The sequence below is a fragment of the Callorhinus ursinus genome, unplaced genomic scaffold (genome assembly GCF_003265705.2).
Source record: "Callorhinus ursinus isolate GAN/ISIS: 27379988/994484 unplaced genomic scaffold, GSC_fseal_2.0 scaffold58, whole genome shotgun sequence".
Classification (NCBI taxonomy): Eukaryota; Metazoa; Chordata; class Mammalia; order Carnivora; family Otariidae; genus Callorhinus; species Callorhinus ursinus.
Genome location: NW_027397120.1, coordinates 5,880,741 through 5,891,419, shown reverse-complemented (window position 1 = coordinate 5,891,419; position 10,679 = coordinate 5,880,741). Strand labels below are relative to the sequence as shown.

General features: G+C 51.8%; 1 protein-coding gene across 5 annotated transcripts in view; it reads left to right on the top strand.

Moving 5' to 3' along the window:
* Positions 1 to 10,679, top strand: part of DOCK1 (dedicator of cytokinesis 1) — a 485,590-nt gene that overhangs the window by 684 nt on the left and 474,227 nt on the right. The window lies entirely within an intron of this gene.

Genomic DNA, 10,679 nt, shown 5'->3' with positions numbered 1-10,679 from the left:
TGTCACTTCCCGGGGCGTCCCCCCCCCCGCCACCCAGCTCCCGGGCGGGCACCCGGTGGCGGAGCCCTCCAGCCTCCCCGGCCGCCCGAGCTCAGACCCCGTTCTGCCCGCGGCCGAAGCCTTCGGGTGGGCTGGCCGGGGCCGGGCCGCCCCGGGGTCCTTGTTGGGCCGCGTCTTTCTGCTTTTTGGGTGAAGCTGCGTGCAGGGTCTGGAGCTCCCCGGGCGGGCAGTTGCAAGTTGTAGGGATCCAAGCGAGGAGTTGTGCTCTCTCCCGGTGGGAAGTGGCGCGCGCGACCTGGGCGGCCCGCGCGCCCTGCCCGCCACTTGGTGGGCCCGGCCTGGACCGTGCGGGACCCCCGGAGCGGAGCGGCCGGCCGAGCGCTCCGGCGTCCCCGGGCTCGGGGAGCGGGTTGCAGAGGGCGGGACTGTTTTGGCTCCGCCGCTCTTTGTCGTTTCCTGCGGGAGAGTGGGGGGAGTCGGGTTGCAAGTTTACATTTCGGACCGAACGAGTATACATTCCAGAGAGCGAGGCTTTCCTTGATGGCAGAACAAACGGACCCCAGCCCTCGCTGCGCCCTGCCGTCCTCCTCACCGGGGATTTGCAGCCTGGCTGCCAAAGGGCTGGGGTCCAGCCTGTCCTTTCTTACCCACCCGTGTCGGGAGTCGGGGCCGTGGCTGCTCTCCGGGATCCCGGACCCCTGGACCTTCATGGTTTTCCGCCTAACTTTCCTCCTGCTCCTTTATCATCTCCGTCACCCAGGCTGCACTTTGCCTGACTTGTAAGGCCTTTTGTGACCTTGGCCGCCAGGTTGTGCCTCTCGGGGGGGCTCCTCCTGGGGCTTCTGCTCCCGCAGCGGGCAGGCCCCCCTGTCCCTGAGCTTTTGCGGTGCCATGCCTGCCCCCACTGCTGGTCTCCTCCAGTGCTGGCCCTCTGACTTGGGCAAGCCTCTGGGGCGGCCCTGGCCCTCAGGGTTCTTTCTTTTTTGTGATTCCAGTGCTTGTCTCTATTAGATGTCTGCGGAGTGACAGTGGAGCTGTTTGGACAGTGGCTGTGGGAACAGTCAGTCCTGAGACAGTCCTAGGTCTTCTGGGCCCACACTCGTCTTGCTCCACATGCCGGCGGGTGGGTGGGGTGTGTGCTTCTTGCCTCAGGACCACTAGGGCTGAACTCTCTTCCCACCCCATTTCTAGAGATGAGGAAGTGGAGGCCCAGACTTGGGCACGGAGGTCAGCGACAGAGGTGGGCTTTATGACTCTGGGACCTGAGTGTGTAAGCAGCATCCTGGGTACTTCCATATGGTTTCATCCCAGCCACCCTGATAGAAACGTCGCCATCCATCTGCAGCTGATGGGGGAGGTGTGGGTGCACATTCTGTTTGGGACTGCTTCAGGTGTGGTGACAGTGGGGGTCCTGGCTGTGGAGAGCCTGCTGGTGTGTGTGTGTGTGTGTAGTGAACTGAGGACTGGAACACAGCAGAGACGGAGGAGTGCCTGGAGCACTCAGGAGAGTCAGGAGGCAAGCAGAGGAGCAGGAGCACAGACAGCCCTGTGGAGGAGGCAGGGAGTGGCTTGAGCTCTGGCTGAGAGCTTTTGCCTCCCCCCTCCCAGTTCTGTGGGGTGGGACTCCTGTCACTCCCACTTGACAGAGGCGGAGAGAAAATACATTGTTCATACTGCTAGTAAGTGCTCCGTCTGGGATTGGAACCCTGGCTCTGGAGTTGACACCATCCCACTGAGCGCCAGGAGGTGGGGAGGGGCTTCTCTTTGGAGCTCTGCATTTTAAGATACATGGACACCTTTTGTTGGCTTGCAGCATGACCTGATGGTGTCAGTGAGGACACTGTAGGTGTGGCACCTGTTGAGTTGCTTGACTGTTCTGTCTAGAGAAGACCAAAGGGAGCATTCAGTGACAGAGTGAGTGGGGTCTCCTTGGTGGGGAGGTGACTGTGGGCAAGAACATGGCTGTGTCCCTCCCCATGACGTCACACACCTTCCAGAAGCTTAGCCAGCACTCACTGTGGTGACTTCCAACATCACACCTTTGGCTAATGCTGTGGTTTTAAGAAAAGTCTGTGTTGAAAAGTTTCCAAAGAACCATGTCCTGGATGGTTTTGCCAGGCAATTCCAGGAACAGCGTGAATGGCTGTCAGGTGGAGGGGAGGGTGACTGCTCTGCTTGGTTTCACTCCGGTGGAGCCGAGGCCTCAGAACGGGGTAGCAGGGTCGGGACAGCACAGTCTGTTTGGCATCAGTAGGGGCTTTAAATGACTGGAGTTCTGTTAGGGCAACTCTTGATTCTGGGCAGAAGGGAAGGCGAGGATGCTCACATCCGGGTCAGCCCAAGCTCTCCCCACGGTTCTAGGAGTTGGCACTGGAGGGTCCCACTGGTTCTCAGGAAGGGAAGACAGAAGTGCTAGGGGACAGGGATTCATTCCCATTAGCTAATGGGCTGTTTCCGCCCAAGGGAAAATTACTGGCCTCCCCCCTTACCAACCACAGCTTTTTTGGGGGGAGCCTAACAACAGGGCTGTGTTTCCTTGGAGGGCTGTGGCGGGTCGTGGGTGGGCCTTGCTTCCACTCCGAACACTGACTTGGCGGCATGAATGAGTCACGAGGGGAAAGAAAATGATAAAACTCCATCTCATTTGGAAACATGAATCACAGCTCATTGTTTGCAAGTACTTGGAATCTGTTAGAAGCATTGTTTGTAAATGAGACACTTCAGTTATTTATTTATTTTGTAAATTGGGGAAAGGAGTAAACAGCTGATCTGTTGCTTCCTCAGCAAGGCAGGAAATGCTGGTCTCCCCCGCCCACCCCATTTATTCCAGTGGGGGCTGGGGTTGCCCCCAGTAAACTTACTAGCCTGTTAATGTCTCCCCCTAGGCTTGAATTGGGCGGGTCAGTGTTTATGGATTTGGTTAATTAACAGAGGAATGAATTTTGACCTGTCCCACGGAGGGCTTGGCCTGGGTGAACTTTTCCATCATCCCCCAGCTAGGCAGAGTCTGAGGTCTCAACGCCAATAAAATTATTATGGATCCTGTTCTTAAGATGAGGTAAAAAGATGGAGTGTGTTCTAGAGTCACACCTGAGGATGGTGTGCTTACTTCTCTCATTGGTGTGAGAGGCAGAATAATGGCTCCCTTCCCCAAATGTCCATGCCCTCATCCCCAGAACCTGTAAATACGTTATGTGACATGGCAGAAAGGGCTTTGCAGATGTGGTTAACGTAATGAGACTTAGAGTTGGAGAGATGACCTTGCATTATCTACGTGGGCCCCCAAAGCAGAGAACTTTCTCTGGCTGGTCACAGAAGAGTGGAGTCAGAGGTCGCTGGCCCTGAGATGTAGGAGCCCCCTTGCAAGGACCAGGGAGCTCAGGGCAGCCCCCAGCTGGCAACCAGCAAGGAAACGGGGACCTTAGTCCTACAGGCACAACTGGATTCTGCCAGTACCCCTACGAGCCTGGAAACAGATCCCTTCCTGAGCTTCCCACAAGAGCCCAGCGGGCCAACAGCTGGATTTTGAGACGCAGAGCCACTGACTGTCTGACCTGGGGAGCTGGAGATTATCCCTGTGGACCGTTTGAAGCTGCTCAGGGTGTGGCCGTTTAAGGCAGCAAGAGAAACCTAACAGGTGGTGCTGAGAGCAGTTTGGGAGAGAAAGGTTCTCTTGCTAGTCTTCAGCTTTGTTATGGAGGAGATTGAACACCAGTGGACCCAAGTGTGGGTGCTTCATTTTGGCTTTTTCTACGGAGAACTCAAAGGGGATGCAGGTGTTGGTGCTGCAGACACCTTTAACTCCTGTCTTACTCCTCATAAGCAAATTACTCATCTTCCTGAGCCTCGGTTTCCCCATCTGGACGGTGGAACTAAGCCTGGCTACCACAAAGACCAAGGACGATGCATTGAAATAATGTTGGCAGAAGAGGGGGCATTGTGTTTGAGATCAGCCAAGCACTCAATGGGGTGTTGCTTTTATTAATTTTTTATTTTATAAAGTGCGGTTCAGAAATGTAGTGACAAGTGATTTTCTGTTTGGATTTGACAGGTACGGTTTGCTGCGAGAATACTTTTCTTCAAAAGGTGATTTCTTAATGGTGTGTTTTGCCCCTCTCAGGGGAAAGTCTCATTTGCTTAGTGCTGGGGAGCATGACTTGTGTGTATTTAGATTAGTTCTGACTGATGATAACTGCTAGGAGTAGTGTAATGTCCAAATAAATTTGGGAGTGTGGGAGTTGCAGAGAGATGTCTTTTGTTATCTAGAGTAGAAAGCAAGCTGCTACTTTGGGGAAGAAAAATTAGATTTAATTGTAAGTCAATAGAAATGCGGACATTTTCATTCACTGGAGTTGCAGAAAAACCAAATTAGGGCATATTATATTTCTACAAACCTTATTTTACTTTGAAAACATTATAAAAATTTTAAATTTATTGTTGTGCCAATGTTTGCATAGAATATTACATCTTATCAGGCTTGTCTTAGGGGTTGTGAATAGTTCCTTCTCTTGTTTGCTTCCTTCCTTCCATCCTTCAATCCTTCCTTCCTCCTCTTTTGTATTTTTTCTTTAACTTTGTATTTTCAGATAATTATAAACACATACGTTTGTAACAGATAATACAGAGAGACCCCCTATGCCCATTACCAGCTTACCTCTAGGTGACATTTTGCCAAACTGCAGTGCCATACAGAGCCAGGATATTGGCATGGATGCAGTCCAGGTACAGAGCATTGCCATCACCCCCAGGTCCTCTCTTCTCGTCCTTTTTTAGCCACACCCACCTTGCTCCTCCTTCCGGCACAGTCCCTGGCAACCAGTAATCTCTTCTCCGTTTCTATAGTTTTATCATTTTTTTTTTTTTTAAGATTTTTCTTTATTTATTTGACAGAGAGAGACACAGCGAGAGAGGGAACACAAGCAGGGGGAGTGGGAGAGGGAGAAGCAGGCTTCGTCCGATGCGGGGCTCAATCCCAGGACGCTGGGATCATGACCTGAGCCGAAAGCAGATGCTTAACGACTGAGCCACCCAGGCGCCCCTAGTTTTATCATTTCAAGAATGTTACATGAATGGAATCATATAGCATGAAACCTCTTTGGATTGATTTTTATCATGCCGCATAATTCTCTGGAGGTTCTTCAGGTGGTTGTGTGTATCAGTGGGTGGTTCCTTTTCATTGCTGACTGGTGTTCCGTGGCATGGATCTGATGGATCAGCCATTCACCTGCTGAAGGACATCTGGGTTTTGGCTGTTATGAGTAAAGCTGCTATGAACATTTATGCACAGGTTTTCACATGAAGACAAGTCTTCATTTTCTGGGATAAGTGCCCAGGAGTGCCATTGCTAAGTTGTATGTAGTTGTGCGTTTGGATTTTTAAGAAACTGCCAAACTATTCCAGAGGAGCTGCACCCTTTTGCATTCCCACCAGCCACGTATGTGTGATCGGGGTTCTCCTTACCCGCCTTTTTTGTCCCGCTTGTCTATTTTAGCCAGTCTGATGGAGTGTGGTGGTGCGTGGTTGTGGTTTGGATTTGCATTTCCCTCTTTGCAGGCTATCTTGGCGTAATTTGGGAGATGAGCCTGTGGGCTGCTGCGTGAGCCGCGGTGCGCGGGAAGGCTGCTGACAGGTGTTGCTTGCGGGGGTGCAGCAGGAGCGGGGGTCACTGAGCTGTGCAGTTGTCGAATGTGTTAGGGTCCTGAGTGCAGCTGGAAGAAGAGATCATGGGGTGGGAGGCTGGTGGGGCTGTCCCAACAGTGTGGAGCCAGGCAGTGCCCTACACCACTGGCTGACCGCCGGGCACCATGTTCAGACTCCTCTTCTGAGAGGTGGGCCCTGAGGAGGGGGCCCAGGGAAGGATCAGAATTTGAGTTTTAGCTGAGGTGTGGCCACTCTTCATTGATGTGACCTGGGGCAGGTCTTTGAGCCTCTCCTGGCTGGTTCCACGTTTTCAAAAATGGAGGATAATGCTTGGCCCTGTGTACAAGGTCAGGCCGATTGGGAGGTTCATGGGAGCTAAAGGCCAGTTAAGGCACTTGGGGAACACTGTTATGTCAGTAGCAGTAGCATTGTCCTTAAGTTTGCTTTTATTAATAAGGTGGGAAGTGCTTTGGGACCCCCCCCTCAAGTCAGCATGTAAAGTATGTGTATTAGTTTGCGGCCTTGACAAAGTACTACTCTGAGGAGCTTGAGCTGCAGGAATTTATTTTCTCAGTTCTGGAGGCCTGAAGTCCAAGATCAAGGTGTTGGCAGGGTTGGTTCCCTCTGAGGCCTTCTGCTTGGTATGTGGATGGCTGTCTTACGGCGTGCTCACAAGGTCTTCTTCCATGGTGTTTATGTCCTCACCTCCGTTTCCTGGATTCGGGCCCACGCTCATGATGTCATTACCTCAGTCATCTCTTTCAAGACCCTATCTCCAAAGACATTCTGAGTTATTGGGGGGCAGAACTTCAGTGTTTGAATTTTGGGGGACACAACCCATAACATGATTATCACAAGTAAGACATTCCCTCTGAATTTTTGTGTGCTTTTGGTGGCCACCATCTCAGTGATTATTATTATTTTTTTAAATAATTTTTTATTATGTTAATCACCATACATGACATCATTAGTTTTTGATGTAGTGTTCCATGATTCATTGTTTGTGCATAACACCCAGTGCTCCACGCGGAATGTGCTGAGTGATTATTTTTCTGCAAGGTCATGGGTCCCCAGTTCCTTGGGGATGCCTGGAAGAAGGAAGGAGGGAGCTCGCAGTATGAGCCCCCCTCCCTCACAAGGCTCACAGAATCTAATTTAAAGAACCAAATTAGTGTCTGTGTTCAGCCCTGGAAATTTCTTGTAATCAAATTAGTGATGGGATGATACAGTCAGGGGGTTTGAGACCTGAACAGGAAGTTGAACAGGTTGTAAGTGTGGGCACTGGCATGGTGGGCGCACCCGGGGAACAGCTCTTCCTTAGGGGCGGCCCCATCACACTCCACCTGCCTGTACTCACCTGCCTGTGCCATTAGGAGACGGAGCCCTCCAGCTTGGCTGTATTTCCAGTTTCGTATCCCTTGTAGTGTTGGTGTGTGGGCAAGGTGGCCAGGCCCCCTGTGGTTCCGGGATGCCAGGTGTCCAGTGATGGCCAGGAGCGCCTTTCGTACTGGTATTGCATAGTCCCTGTCGGGCCAGGTGTACAGCTCCGGGGTCTGCTCTTCACTCTGTAACTCGGCAGCCATCCCCCTCCCCGCATGCACCTGAGACGCTGGAATTCCTATACACGGGCACTCTCTGCTTCTAAAAACCAGGTGGTTTCACCCCAGCCAGATGTCTGTCAGCTTGTTAGCTTTTCATTTGGGTGCCTTGAGGAGGAAAAGGTGTTCTCTTCAGTGTGGGGTATCACAGAAGATCACAGATTGAGGGGCATGGAGATGCATCTTTGAATCTCCGGTCCATCTCTTGCCAGCCAGGTGACCTTGGGTGAGTTATTTACCGTAAGCCCGAGCTTCCCCTTTGTGAATTGGTGATAATAGCATCTTCCTCGGGCGGTGCTGGGGATAAAGAGAGAAGCTAGCACAAACCTGGCCCTGGGTCTGTGCTCAGTAGCTGTGTCTTTTATGCTCCCCTCGGCCCCTAGTCTGTGCGACTCAAGCCACGTGGGGCCCCATTGTGTCTGCAACTCTGCAGCCCCTGCTTGTTGTAAGGGAGGGTCCCCGATGGGGGGAGAATTCCCTGGAATTTTAGTGTTCGCTGTGAAGTCCTATCGGGTTGGAGTTCCTGCTGATCCCCAGAGCTCCTGAAGGGACCAGGTGAAGGGAGCCCAATAAAGCTTACGTGGATAAATCTCTTCCCAAAAACGTCACTCAGAGTCTTTGTCCTGGTGGGATTGCTCTTCACAGTTGCAGTTTGCTGCTGCATTTCCTCAAGAGTGCAATACAAATTCTGTGTGCCATCTTGAGTGATTTTGTTTAACTTACCTGCTTTTATATGAAAATGTAACTATTTCTGAATTAGGGTTGGCTGGCTGCTGTAACAAAGAGCCCCAACATTTCCTGGGCTTCATATAATGAAAGTTTGTTATTTGTTTACGTCACAGGCCAAGTGGCTGGTGGAGAGGGGCCTCAGGGGCTCTGCTGCCTCTAGTCATCCGGGGACTCAGGCTTCTTCTGTCCTGAGGCTCTTGCCCTCCGCTAGGCTCTTGGGTTCCTTACCTTTCAACCTGTGGCTGGGGAAAGAAAGAAAGAGATGGAGGACCTTTCACAGGAGCTTTTCCCTCTGCCAGGGCCGGAGGTGGTGCTCATCCCAGAGCTCAGTGCCTGGCCCAACCTAAGAGCACCTGAGCCTTGCACATAGAGTCTAGCTGTGTGCCCTGCAAGAAGGGGAGAATGTGCGTATTGGGAATCTCCTCTAACAGGTCCCTGTCATCGACACCTACTTGTTATTGATCAGGAGGAGTTAGATCCTTCAGCATTATTGGCACCGAACACAGAGATTGTAAGGTGTCACACCATTTTGTCCCTGAGAGTCACTTGGCAGAACAGATGTCCATACCTCGACAACAGTATGAAGAGATGCAAATGAGAACAGGTGCTGCCTTTTTCTTTGGCCTGTTTTCTGCTTCTGCTCCTCTTCTGTAGATTCCAGGATGCCCTTCACTATAGACCTGGCCCAGAGAGTACTCCTTGGGGGGTGCGGTAGACCTGTGAGCATAAGGGAGGCTGCCTTCTAAATGAGTCATCTTCATGTTTGTCTGGCACTTCCTATTCTCACCATCCTGAAACATATGCAGCACCCCCAGATCCCATTCCTGCGTCTTTGGAATTCTCTGGGCCTCAGAAAGGTGGTGTACTAAAGCCTGCTCATTAGAACGGTGTCTTTGTTTCTAAGTGTTGGTTTTTGTTTAGTAGAATGGAATCTTAATATTCTGAAATAACACTTGTCTTTATGACTAAGCATGCTCTGAAAAAAGCCTATAAAGGTTAATCAGTCACAGCTACAGTAACTTAAAAGTTCGGTTGGGGGGCCATTATGGTGTAGGGTAAAGAGCAGTGGACTGGGAGTCAGAATGCCTGGAATCCAGGCCAGGGCTCTACTCTTCTGCCTTATCTACCCTCCCCGGCCTCAGGCCCTGGGAGATGGGGCAATAGTGGCCTCCATTTCCCTAGAGGAGCTGGCTAGATACTGCACGCGTAGAGCCTGCGGAAGGAGAAAGTACTACTTTCTATTATTTCCTCTTTCGGAAGGAGAAAGTACTACTTTGTATTAATGATGTTATAGAGAAAGTAGGTGATTACTGGTGATGGTTTTAATCAGTTTCTTATTGGAAAAGAGCAGTGTGGCAGTGTGAGCATTACTTTTCCTAAGGTTTTGTAATTTTTGTTTTATTACTAAACAAGTTGTCTAGTCATTGATTAACAGTGTGAGCCGATGAGCCTTATGAGTAGGCACTAAGCTGAGCAGTTGAACTGATGCACGAGGTGGATAGTGATGAAGGTGAGTGTGTCCCAGCTTCCGTGAACAACGCAGTTGTTGTAAGCCACGGAGAAATTACAGGTCAAAGAAAACTGTGCCTTCAAATAACCTTTCTTCCTTCCAGTTTGCTTGCTAGCATTGTTCTTAGATGTGGGGGATCCAGAGCCGCCCTCCTGGGGTGTAGATCGTGGTCCAGCTCAGCAATCCCTTATGTGAAATTCTTAGGGCTAGTGGTGTTTTCAAATTCAGGTTTGTCTCGATGTGGAGAGGTAGATGGTACCCGTGCAGAAGGCTCACGTACGTGCTGCACACCCCCAGCGGGTCTGGGGACTCCGCCACAGTCAGACATGTGGATGAGGCTGCGGGGGCTGTATGGTCACCTGCAATGTGAGGGAGGTGACCTGTGATCAGCCTGCTCTCCGCTCAGGCCCAGTTTTTGCCATTAAATGAATTACCAGAAACTATTTTTTTGAGTTTTGGGAGATGGCAGGGACATGGATCGTGTTTGGTGTTTTTCATGGCGAAGCCAACACCTTCAGTGCTTGTCAGTCCTGGGCTCTCAGGTTCTCTGATCAGAGTTTTCAGACTGTGGTGGCTGCTGGCTGCTTCAAAACACTTTAAAAAATGTCCTTCATAGCCTTCTGGCCTCATTTCCTGCCATGCTCCTGTCCAGCTTGGTGCTGGGCTGGTCCCAGGTTCCAGTCTGTGATTTGCCCATTCCTGCCCTAGCTCCTTGGGACCTGTGCCCGGGGCCCCAGCCTTGCAGGCCTCATCCTTTCTGCCTCCTGACCCCTTCCGGGGGGGGCTGCCCCTCTGTTCCCAGCCCAGGCTGTGGGGACGAGTGTGTGCGAGGGCCGAGGGCCCAGCAGCAATGGCCCTGAGTCCCCAGGGCCTGGGAGTCTTGAGGCAGAAGGAGGGGTGGGGGGGTAGTAGAGCATGGGGAGGGGGCAGGTGCACCCCAGGGTCAGGGAGTCAGCGTTGAGGAGAGGCGTGCCTTCCCCCTAGAGCTCACAGCATTGTGATTTCTCTTCCTGATATCCTTAGCCAGAATCTCCTGATGTAGATTCTGGGCTGATGTAGCTGTGTGGCCAGGAGGCCGAGCTCTAGGCAGCGGGGCGCCACGAGGGGCCTGGAGCAGCTGGCCCCGAATCTGGATGACGGAGGCCTAGCTCTGCACAGGGGTCCTGGTGCTAAACCCGGAAGTGTGACCCAGGGGTCCTGGT